Raw genomic sequence first — 13,705 nt, forward strand, 5'->3', positions numbered from 1 at the left:
AAGTATATGATTATGCCTCGTGACGAGAATATTGTACGAAATGGAAATATAAAAATTGGAAATTCATCTTTTGAAGAGGTGGATAAGTTTAAATATCTTGGAGCAACAGTAACAAGTATAAATGATACTCGGGAGGAAATTAAACACAGAATAAATATGGGAAATGCCTGTTATTATTCGGTTGAGAAGCTATTATCATCCAGTCTGCTGTCAAAAAATGTTAAAGTTAGAATTTATAAAACAGTTATATTACCGGTTGTTGTGTATGGTTGTGAAACTTGGACTCTCACTTTGAGAGAGGAACATAGGTTAAGGGTGTTTGAGAATAAGGTGCTTAGGAAAATATTTGGGGCTAAGAGGGATGAAGTTACAGAAGAATAGAGAAAGTTACACAACACAGAACTGCATGCATTGTATTCTTCACCTGACATAATTAGGAACATTAAATCCAGACGTTTGAGATGGGCAGGGCATGTAGTACGTATGGGCGAATCCAGAAATGCATATAGAGTGTTAGTTGGGAGGCCGGAGGGAAAAAGACCTTTAGGGAGGCCGAGACGTAGATGGGAAGATAATATTAAAATGGATTTGAGGGAGGTGGGATATGATGATAGAGAATGGATTAATCTTGCTCAGGATAGGGACCAATGGCGGGCTTATGTGAGGGAGGCAATGAACCTCCGGGTTCCTTAAAAGCCAGTAAGTACTAACAGAACATATCCTGAGACTGAACAACGCACAGCACTTTGTCGATTATTATTTATATTCTGTTTCAGAAGCTCTGAGGTCATGTATTTTCGCCAAATTTGCAATTTATTTAAATCTGGCTTTCAGGTAAAGCTCCCTGTGAAGCTGACTAGAGTAATTTCAAGGGAAAAATTGTTCCGGGGCCGGGTATCGAACTCGGGACCTTTGGCTGAGCGCACCAACGCTCCACCGACTGAACTACCCAGGAACTGTAACCGATACCGGCTCAATTATTTATTTATTCATTATTCAACTTAAAATATCACAACTTCATTAAATTCTAGTTTTAAGTTTCGGTTTGTTTACGGCGATCATCGCCGGCGATTATAAACGCTAGCGATGATCGTCAGGAAGTGGTTTCTTTATCAGCGTACATCGCTGTCAATTTTCATTTGTTTTGCTGCCACAACTCGATTCAATATTTCTACATGGCCTTCTCTAAATATAGATTATTGTACATGTATGCGGCGATTTACGTTCTGAATTTGCTTCAGGAACAACCTCCAGCGATCTGCGTCGCGTCCAGCGATCTACGTTGGCGATCGTCGTTGTAAAGAAACCGTGCTCATTCATTTTAACTGCTAGCAACTCCAGGCGACAATCGCCAGCGATGTGCGCCCGGCGATTATCGCCGTAAACAAACCGCAGCACAGTGGTCTAGAATGCAAATTTAGCGGGACTTATTAATAACTTTTCAGCTACCTAACAGATATTTATGGAATTTTGCACAGTAGTTACAGGTAGCATATATGTTTTGTATGCAAGCTCTTGTTACGTTGGTATAAGAGGAACTGCCCCTTATAGGGGGGCGCATTTAGACAAAATTAGAAACTTTTCTCCTATCAGACAGATTTTTATGAAATTTTACAAAACAGTTACAAGTAGCATATATGTTTTATATACAAGCTCTGATTACGTTGGTATAAGGGGAACTACCCCTTATAGGGGGCGCAATTAGACAAAATTAGTAACTTTTCTCCAATTTAACAGATTTTTATGAAATTTTACATAGCAGTTACAGGTAGCATATATGTTTTGTATACAACCTCTCGTTACGTTGGTGTAAGGGGAACCACCCTTTATAGGGGGGGGGCGCAATTAGACAAAATTAGTAACTTTTCTCCTATTTAACAGATTTTTATGAAATTTTACAAAGCAATTACAAGTAGCATATATGTTTTGTATACAAGTTCTGATTACGTTGGTATAAGGGGAAATACCCCTTATAGGGGGCGCAATTAGACAAAATTAGTAACTTTTCTCCAATTTAACAGATTTTTATGAAATTTTACATAGCAGTTACAGGTAGCATATATGTTTTGTATACAACCTCTCGTTACGTTGGTGTAAGGGGAACCACCCTTTATAGGGGGGGGGCGCAATTAGACAAAATTAGTAACTTTTCTCCTATTTAACAGATTTTTATGAAATTTTACAAAGCAGTTACAAGTAGCATATATGTTTTGTATACAAGTTCTGATTACGTTGGTATAAGGGGAAATACCCCTTATAGGGGGCGCAATTAGACAAAATTAGTAACTTTTCTCCTATTTAACAGATTTTTATGAAATTTTACATAGCAATTACAGGTAGCATATATGTTTTGTATACACCTCTCGTTACGTTGGTGTAAGGGGAACCACCCCTTATAGGGGGGGGCGCAATTAGACAAAATTAGTAACTTTTCTCCTATTTAACAGATTTTTATGAAATTTTACATAGCAGTTACAGGTAGCATATATGTTTTGTATACAACCTCTCGTTACGTTGGTGTAAGGGAAACCACCCTTTATAGGGGGGTGGCGCAATTAGACAAAATTAGTAACTTTTCTCCTATTTAACAGATTTTTATGAAATTTTACAAAACAGTTACAAGTAGCATATATGTTTTATATACAAGCTCTGATTACGTTGGTATAAGGGGAACTACCCCTTATAGGGGGCGCAATTAGACAAAATTAGTAACTTTTCTCCAATTTAACAGATTTTTAGGACATTTTACATAGCAGTTACAGGTAGCATATATGTTTTGTATACAACCTCTCGTTACGTTGGTGTAAGGGGAACCACCCCTTATAGGGGGGGCGCAATTAGACAAAATTAGTAACTTTTCTCCTATTTAACAGATTTTTATGAAATTTTACAAAGCAATTACAAGTAGCATATATGTTTTGTATACAAGTTCTGATTACGTTGGTATAAGGGGAAATACCCCTTATAGGGGGCGCAATTAGACAAAATTAGTAACTTTTCTCCTATTTAACAGATTTTTATGAAATTTTACAAAACAGTTACAAGTAGCATATATGTTTTATATACAAGCTCTGATTACGTTGGTATAAGGGGAACTACCCCTTATAGGGGGCGCAATTAGACAAAATTAGTAACTTTTCTCCAATTTAACAGATTTTTATGAAATTTTACATAGCAGTTACAGGTAGCATATATGTTTTGTATACAACCTCTCGTTACGTTGGTGTAAGGGGAACCACCCCTTATAGGGGGGGGGGGGCGCAATTAGACAAAATTAGTAACTTTTCTCCTATTTAACAGATTTTTATGAAATTTTACAAAGCAATTACAAGTAGCATATATGTTTTGTATACAAGTTCTGATTACGTTGGTATAAGGGGAAATACCCCTTATAGGGGGCGCAATTAGACAAAATTAGTAACTTTTCTCCTATTTAACAGATTTTTATGAAATTTTACAAAACAGTTACAAGTAGCATATATGTTTTATATACAAGCTCTGATTACGTTGGTATAAGGGGAACTACCCCTTATAGGGGGCGCAATTAGACAAAATTAGTAACTTTTCTCCAATTTAACAGATTTTTATGAAATTTTACATAGCAGTTACAGGTAGCATATATGTTTTGTATACAACCTCTCGTTACGTTGGTGTAAGGGGAACCACCCCTTATAGGGGGGGCGCAATTAGACAAAATTAGTAACTTTTCTCCTATTTAACAGATTTTTATGAAATTTTACAAAGCAATTACAAGTAGCATATATGTTTTGTATACAAGTTCTGATTACGTTGGTATAAGGGGAAATACCCCTTATAGGGGGCGCAATTAGACAAAATTAGTAACTTTTCTCCTATTTAACAGATTTTTATGAAATTTTACAAAACAGTTACAAGGAACATATATGTTTTGTATACAAGCTCTCGTTACGTTGGTATAAAGAGAAGTACCCCTTATAGGGGGGCGCAATTAAACAAAATTAGTAACTTTTCTCCTATTTCATAGATTTGTATGAAATTTTACAAAACAGTTACAAGGAACATATATGTTTTGTATACAAGCTCTGATTACATTGGTATAAGGAGAACTACCCCTTATAGGGGGCACAATTAGACAAAATTAGTAACTTTTCTCCTATTTAACAGATCTTTATGAAATTTTACAAAGTAATTACAGGTAGCATGTATGTTTTGTATACAAGCTCTCATTACGTTGGTCTAGGTGTAACTACCCCGTATAGGGGGGCGCAATTAGACCAAATTAGTAACTTTTGTCCTATCTAACAGATTTTTATGAAAATGTATACAGTAGTTACACTTAATACATTTGTTTTGTGTACAAACTCTGTTTACGTTGGTATAAGCAGAAGTGCCCCTTACAGGGGGATGCATTTAGACAAAATCTTATGGATGGGAAAATGTAACATTTTAGGTACTATTGCACCTTTTGGACATTCGGGAAGCTTATTTGGTACATAATTAACAAGCTGTCATCTTGAATTCCCTGAATTATACTGCGGAAGCAGATTCGGTTCACAGATATTGAAATAATTGCAACCGAGAAAAATTGCACTACTGCACCTCGAAAGAATAGTGCTCATAAATTATTACTTCCGCAAATCTGCGCACCTTAAGACTAGATTTAAAATAGAGGTAAATAGTGGAGGAAGTGAAAAAAAAAATCATTTTTGGACGAACCAAAGGGGTTTTTTTTTTCTCTACTTTAGCAAAGTCTGCACTCAATGGTTATATTTATATTTTGTCCCGTGTCCATTCATGCTAATTTTACATACTATAATAACATTAAATGTAACAAATAGAACAGTGTTACATACCCAAAGAACTATTTGACATGTTGGTACCAAATATGAATGGAATCGACCACTTACAACAGAGTTACAGCACAAAGAAAACGGCAGACTCGCGGCGCTTGCTGAGTAAGAATGCTGGGTGGCGAAATGTGGCATGTTACCGGCCTCTTATCTCGCTATGCAGCCACCTCCGCTGATTAAGATTATCAATTCAGTGTCACTCAGTTATATAGGAAAAATAATTTAAGGGTTTAATTTCATTGTTTTACATGCCATTTTTCTGCATTTGTCCTCCTAAATATGGATTTTAGACCACTGTGCGCAGCTTTAAACCTCAGACGTAATTCACGGAAAATATGACGGTCGTATTCCGGTAAGACATAAAATGGCGAAATAAAGACAGAGACAACCAAAGAAACGGGGGAACATCCACATTAGAGTCTATCCGATTTCATAATATTGTAGAATCTGCCGGGAAACTACAGTCCCTTTACATGCAAATCCGTGAGGTTACTTTAAACGACTGGTATCTACTGCTAATTCTCTGCAGAATGACTATATTCGTGTTTTATTTACAAAGATAGCGAAGTTCATATACCAAAATACCTTTTAAAAGTGCCGCCATTGTGACCTAGTGGTTAGAGCGCTGGACTTATAATCCTGTGACCCAGATTCAAACCCCGACTACCCCTCGATTTATAATTTGTGTTGGGCGAGTCCGTGGTCCAGGCACCACAGGGAGCTCCGGTTCTTCTGTATTTCCCATCATTATATCTCAGCGTGGATATAGCGTAGACCAGCCTCCTACAGCACACCCTGGGCAATGACTCTGTCGGTAAATTGGTCTACACAACTGGTTTCATATGGGTGAATGACGTAAGTCAAATACCCACTATTTGTAAATAAATAAATAAATTTTTCAACAGTAATCTCACTAGACGTTTTGATTTATCTAGAGAAAATCAAAACTCGAGTGGGATTTAATTGACTATTACACGATTAGAAGAAAGTATATGAAGATTAGAAGTAACAAAGTACTTCAATACAATAAAATATTAATTGACTTACGAAAATACAACTGTCTTCAAATGTATTATTGCACCATCTCAACATTACAAATATTACGCTAGATGCATGCTAGATGGCAGTAGTGTCTTTATACAGACACTGTAATGATTAGTATTCAATAAATCTTAATATTAAACAATCTCTGATACGTGACTATCCATAATATCATATAGCAGAAGTTCTTTTTATCCTCTCAGAGCAGAAGCTATAACATAACCTAACTAATATACACAAGTGTTAGAAAAGTTTTAATTAACGACGATGACATAAAAAATAAACATGAATAATTTTAAAAGGAATAATTATTGAATGTACAATTTTCAACTTTGAATGTGGTTGGTGGTTCAATTGATGTTATATTGGACGTGTGCGTAATAGAAGTGGAACTCGTTGATTTAGGCCTACATGGTGTATTCAACTTATTCAGAATTTCCGAATGAATAATTTTAAAAGGAATAATTATTGAATGTACAATTTTAAAATTTGAATGTGGTTGGTGGTTCAATTGAGGTTATATTGGACGTTGCATAATAGAAGTGGAACTCGTTGATTTAGGCCTACATGGTGTATTCAACTTATTCAGGATTTCCGAATGGTGCTCTTCATTTATTTGTAAATCGGATTTCAGAAGATGCATAGGTATGATCAGTGATTTTTATTAATTCTTGTTCTTGAATGCCAATGCGAGTCATATTTGAAACTGCTGTGCATCGACTGGAGTGGTTTGTAATTTTATATACTTTTTTTTTGACGTCCAGACCAGCGCAGTTTCAAATGTTGGCAAACAAAGAAACAAATGCTAGGGACGCGATAAAATTAAACAAATGCTAGGGACGCGATAAAATTGTGCGATAAGCAGCCATGATTGGTTGAAATACGTCCTTTCGTACCGTTTTATTGGTCAAAAGTAGTATGACGTAGTAAGAGTGTAATAGTCAATGTAAAATTCACATGTTTTTTTATTGTAAAACTTTTTTTAGGCGAGGTCTTAACGCGACAGTCTGTAGGTAATTGTACATAGTTGATACTTGTTTTCATTTTGCTGCCATATTCTGGCCAGTCCGCAGGCGTGTACTTCGAATGTCTATACATAAATTTCAATCTAGTGGCCATAACTGAGTAGTCTGCTGGGATATCCACAATGTGTAACTATGCATTCAGGTCTTTCAAATCTGATTCTATATATTTGTTTGCAGTAGAAGTGAGAACTAATCCAACATTAAAAAAAAAAAGATTGGCAAATACGGCAACTTGAACCTGAGACCTCCCTAATGCGAGTCTCGTATTTTAGACTAGATCCACCTCACTTAGTTGTGTTATTTTAACTCTCTATTATTAATATTTCATGGACCTATGCCCTCATTCGTTACAGAACGTTACCAATGACTATAACAATATAGCCCAGTGATGTCAAAGCAAGAGCATTTTTCTGACCTTGACGTCGTGCGCGGGCAGCAAGCGCTAAGTATGGAAAGAGGAAGGGTTGTGTATATGAATAAGCAACCTGTTGGATTAAGAAAACAGTGGTGCACCAACATCAAACGGAACGTGAAATTTTATGTCGTTATTTTTATATGGCTTTTTTCTGTTTAATATTATCCATATTGTCTGTAAAACAAAAGTACTAACACTGATTTCTTAATATTGCACTTGTGTTTTAAATCTTAATAACATAAGAGAGAGTTAAGGAGGAATATTCACTTAAATTCCATAGTAGTATAATATTATACTGTATTAAGTGGATGAAACATATCATTCATAAAGAAAGTGATATTCGCAAGAAAGAGATTGAGTATGACATGATAAGTTGGAATTTATATTGATGGTATCTTTAGCCTTACAAAAGTAATCAATAAACTAATCAAAACAATATTACAATACAAAGTAAAGTTACCTAGGTACTGTATCTGTTTTAAGTGTAACTAATATTACATAACAAAACTCTTATCGCATTATGCTTTTAAGGTGATATTTGTGAGCAACTTCCTATCATTAGAATATTAAATTATTTTCTCGAAATCTGCTGACATTTTTACAACACATGGGCACATATCTTTTACTTGTTAATTCATTTCCTTCATTTCTGTAAAGGTAAAAAGGTAAAGGTATCCCCGTAACATGCCATGAAGGCACTTGGGGGGCATGGAGGTAGAGCCCCATGCTTTCCATGACCTCGGCACTAGAATGAGGTGGTGTGGTCGGCACCACGCTCTGACCGCCTTTTACCCCCGGGAAAGACCCGGTACTCAATTTTATAGAAGGCTGAGTGAACCTTGGGGCCGTTCTGAAAGTTTGGCAACGAGAAAAAATCCTGTCACCACCTGAGATCGAACCCCGGACCTTCCAGTCCGTAGCCAGCTGCTCTACCAACTGAGCTACCCGGCCGCCCAAAACATTCTGTAAGGCTACTAAATAAATAGGCCCATACCTGAAAATTTCACTTTTCTATACGAAAAGTTGAGAAAATACTTCTTTTGAATAAAAAAAAATCAAACTTGTGAAAAATGAACATTAAAATTAAAACTTACATTCTTATAATACACTTATACTTCTCAGGCAAATCTAAAAATTAACATGGATACAGTTTTAATAAGTTCTCTTCCCTTTATCTATTGAATCAGTGCTGGCCATCCCTGAATATAGCTCGACCAAGCGGCATAATATACCACCTCTTTCGTCTGTCTCTTTCCTTTCCGCTGTAAAGCGCTCAGGCTCTCCTGGGCTCTAAAGCGTGCGCTTGCTCCTGGGGGCATCAATTGACATGCCTGATGTAGCCTATAATATATTTTGTAAAAGTCTTACTGAGGGGACTTTCTGTAGTGGTTTGGAAGATATAGTTCTTTCTTCAGTGCCTTTAATATTATATTAATCTATTATTTAACGAATTTAACTATAATTACAAAAGAATTGAAAATTACACCTATTTATGAACATCTCAACCACTATAGACAGAAATGGCTTAACCATGTCAATAGGATGGACCGTTCCAGACTCCCAAGACAAATTCTCCGTTATATACCACATGGAAGACTATCTTTGGTACGCCCCCTGAAAATATGGACGGAGACCGTAACAGGCCACTAGGCCTAATACTGCAAGGACGATGATGATGATGATTATTATTTAACGACGTTGTATCAACTACACGGATATCTAGCGTCGGTGGATATAGCGATGTAGTATTTTCGCAAGATGAATTGAGGCTTCGCATTTTCCTTTGTTTCTATATTTTTTATTTATTTATTTATTTTTATTGCTAGTAAGTTTGAAATGAATACAAATTAATAAATACAATGAAAGATAAACTAGCCCACTCCTGAATGAGTAAGACTCGTGCTCAAGGGGGGATTCCAATACAGACAAAAATAAAATTAAAATTGAGAGTGAATACAGATTAAATAGTGTTTAATGTGTTTAAACCCAAACTATAAATCCAATACAATTTTTTTTTAATTTTTTTATTAATTTGGAGAGAATTCGTAGTTGAAATATTATTGGAATAAAATTTGTTTAATAATCTGGGACCTTGACTCATGCTATGATAAAAAGCTGCATTGGTTTTACATTTTGGTTCAGACAAACGCAGAGAATTCATATTTTTGGTTCTATATTTATGTATATACCTTTCAAAGTTAATAAAACTTCTGTGAAAATATTTTAATAAAATAAAATAATACATTTGTTTAATGTTGAAAACTTTGAAATGTTTAAACAACAATTCAGTTGGGTAATCTTTCTGCTTTTTTAAACAAATTTTTAATACTTTTTTCTGTAGTAAAATTAACGGATAAAGGTTAGATTTATAAGTTCCACCCCAACCTATAGTACCATGCATAAATATAGATTGAAATAATGCTAAATAAATTATACGCAAACAGTTAATTGACAAAATATTTCTTAGAATAACAAAGTAACATAATGTTTTACGTAATTTATTACAAATATAATGAATATGATTATTCCATTTTAAATGATTATCAATAATTATACCTAAGTATTTATCCTCATTAACTTCATTAATAACTGAACAATTGCAATTTATATCGGAACAATCAGAATTATGCATTTTAATTTGTAGTACAGATGAAACTGGTTTATTACCTTTATTATTTAAAGAAAATGGGATAGCTATTGTTTTATCTTTATTAATTACAAGTGAATTTAAATCGAACCATGTTATGTTATATATTGTCTGTTCTACTGACATCTTGTTTACATTGTATTATGATTATCTTCTTCAGTTTTGTGTATAAAATTGTAGTGAAATTTACTTTGTAAATTTGTAGTGTCTTTTGTGTCGCAGGTTTACTCCTGGTTGAGTGCTAGAGAACGCCGTATGGGCTTAATTCTGTCAGGTTAAATAAACTATTATTATTATTATTATTATTATTATTATTATTATTATTATTATTATCATATGCACGATGCATTCGTGTGGAAGTCTGGTCACATTAATACGTTTGAAGAAACGGAATAAATTACGAAGTGGTTGTGTTGTATATATGTGCATTGATCTGCTCTCGTTATGGTGTTGTTCAAATTCATAAATTTCAATCCAGTTCCCACATTTATCTGTCCATCAAGATAAAAGGCAAATCTATACCAATAATAAATCTGTAGCCGAAATTTTTCTGGTAATTTTCGATTTTCCAAAAATAATTGGTCCTAACATATACAATTAACCACCCTGAAACTGAAAATCGCTTTTTTGAAATTTTTGTTTGTATGTCTGTCTGTCTGTATGTTTGTTACCTTTTCACGCGATAATGGCTGAACGGATTTCGATGAAAATTGGAATATAAATTAAGTTCGTTGTAACTAAGATTTTAGGCTATATGGCATTCAAAATACTTTATTTAAAAGAGGGCTTATAAGGGGGCCTGAATTAAATAAATCGAAGTATCTCGCTTATTATTGCTTTTCATGAAAAATATCACATAACAAAAGTTTCTTTAAAAATAATTTACAATAAGTTTTACTCTACACAAAATTTTGATAGGACTGATATTTAATGAGATAAATTAGTTTTAAAATTAAAATAACTGTCATCTAAGCCCGTGTAATGAATTAAAAAACAAATGACTTCGTCTATAAGGGGCCTTGGACAGCAACAATCGAAAGCTATGAAAGATAGCCTACAGATAATGTTTCTGTGTTTGTATGAAGTAATATCAGAAGCTAAATTAACCGATTTGTATAATTAATTATTAATTCACCATTGGAAAGTGTAGTTTCTCTAGATGGACATAATGCTATAGTGTTATTACAGTAACTTCTGAGTGAATTGAGGACAGGTAAGCTTAAAATAGCTTCTTATGCACAGAAAACTTGATACGCTATTCTGTACATTCGTTTCCTGTATTTCCTAAAATAATTTTTATGACCAAATGAGTGGTCTCTGGATCAAAATGATCGCATTTTTATTATGCAAATACAATTTAAATTAAGTAACATAATAAACTAATTATCCTTATATCAAACACGAATGTTCCCTGGATCAAATGTCCTATTTTAATTATGTAATTACTTTATATTTGTTTCTAACGGGTGCAGCGGAGCGCACGGGTACGGCTAGTACATAAATAAAGAAGAAAGAAAGTACAGTGAAACCTGCCTTTGCGGTCACTTCATTTAAACGGCCACCTGGCCAAAAGGCCAATTTTCTCTGGAACCAATTGGATTTGCCATAAGATAAATACAAATTGTCTCTTTATTTAGCGGCCACCTCATGCTTCGGCCAGCGGCCAGGGTCTGTTTGGATTGGAACCTGACTATAACAGTCACTGTCCAACAAAAAATCTTTTCACGGATACTGTCTGACCTATTTTTTCGATGGTTAGAGGACAGAGAGCAATATCACGAGGACAATAGTTAAGTGTACAACAGTACACCCTCCATATCTTGGGGTTAGTTGGTTACTGTTTTATGACTCTTTTGTCACTTTCCACACCGACCCTGCACAGCTATAAATTATTACTCGTTTTAAAGGATTGAAACACGGACTTTTTCTATCGAAAATGTCACAGTATGTTTTAGGTCAGTAGTTAACCATTCGAATTTTTTTACATTTTTTTCTCCTCTTTCCATCTTTTTCTATTTGGACCAGCATTTACGAATTGTTCTTCTTTTTATTCAGTTGATTCGGAGGAACTGTGACGTTAGTTTGAGAGAGAAATCATGTCTAACAATAAATCTGGAGTGGTATTAAGTTTAGAGGTAAGACGAAAAATGATTGAAGAAAGTGAGAAGGGAACATCTGCGAGAAAAATTGCAGAAATATTCAAATGTGGAAGGACACAAATACACGGTATAATTAATATGAAATATTAAAAGAATGGTAGCCAAAAAAAGAAGAGAGAATCTGTGTTTAGTAATGTGAAAGATTTCGTTTACGAATGGTTCAAGTGTGCAAGGGCGAAGAAATTGAGTTTTGAAAAGGCTAGTTGCAAGAATGGAAGAGGCTGACATTAATATGCACGATTGTTGTACGCGCACAGTACTAAAAAGTCAATGAAATTCAGTACTTTCATGCTGATTCATAAAAAACTGCAACCTTAATCAAGCGGCCACATGATAAAACGGCCATTTTACAAGGTAACTTCAGATGGCCGCTTTAGACAGGTTTCACTGTACTGAATTGTATCTGTGACAAAGCACCCGATACGAAAGAACGACGCCTCCCTTGTTATGCCACACTGATTAAGTCTTGCATAAGGAAACGGAAACACGTATTTCTCCACCATTCCTGGGTTGCTTTTATTTCTTTGTGCCGAGAATTCAATTTAGTTTTTGTATGGTCAAGGACAAACTTTCAAGGCTAAAGACGGTCACTGTCAAACGCGATCGTTGTCTAGAAGGAGCGAGATCTACATCATGTCGCTAAGGAAACCGAGTGCATTTCACCATTACGTACCGAACAAAGGATTACAACCTTTGTAAATCTGCATCACGGAAGAAGTTCATTAAGCCTGACTAAATATCCCAAGTGAATACTATGAATATTGTTGTTGTTGTTTTCTAATGCCAGGCGTTTGACAATAAAGTCATTTGACCTCTTGCACTCCAATATTTTTCAAAGATATTATCATGGTCAGCCACTGAAGCACAGATTTTGAGGTGTTCCGAATCCATTTCTTGATTTGAGTTGCACAATGGGCAGTTAGGGGACTGATATATTCCAATTCTATACAGGTGTTTGGCCAAACAATCATGGCCTGTTGCCAATCTAAATGCAGCTACAGACGATTTTCGTGGTAAATCGGGAATTAACTGTGGATTATGAATATTTGAGCCCGGGCACAAAGACGGATTATAAAATAAAGGCATTAGTAAAATAAAACAGACCTGCATTGCACTATTCCATCTTTTCTGATTTAGACGATTCTAGTACCTGTCGACCTGGGTAGCGTAGTCGGTATAGCGCTGGCCTGTGCTCGAGATTGCAGGTTCGATCCCGGCCCAAGTCGATGACATTTAATTGTGCTTAAGTGAGGCAGGCTCATGTCAGTAGATTTACTGGCATGTAAAAGAACTCCTGCGGGACAAAATTCCGGCATACCGGCGATGCTGATATCTGTGGCTTGGTTCTAAAAGGGCCAATGTCAATTTTTTTGCACTTTTGAGTTATATACACTTTCGAGCTTATCTCGGTCTGTTCTTCCATATACTAAAAGGGCCAATGTCTGCTGCAGTTAATGTGGAAGGTACAGAGCATTCACAAGCCAATGTCATAGATTCATTGTACAAAATAAGCAAACTTCAAACCCCTTTACAGGTATTCACCTTAATATTCAGTCAGGCTTTAAATTTCATTATTTTCGAACTTGAGT

This window comes from Periplaneta americana, chromosome 15, assembly GCF_040183065.1.
Source record: "Periplaneta americana isolate PAMFEO1 chromosome 15, P.americana_PAMFEO1_priV1, whole genome shotgun sequence".
NCBI classification, from domain to species: Eukaryota; Metazoa; Arthropoda; class Insecta; order Blattodea; family Blattidae; genus Periplaneta; species Periplaneta americana.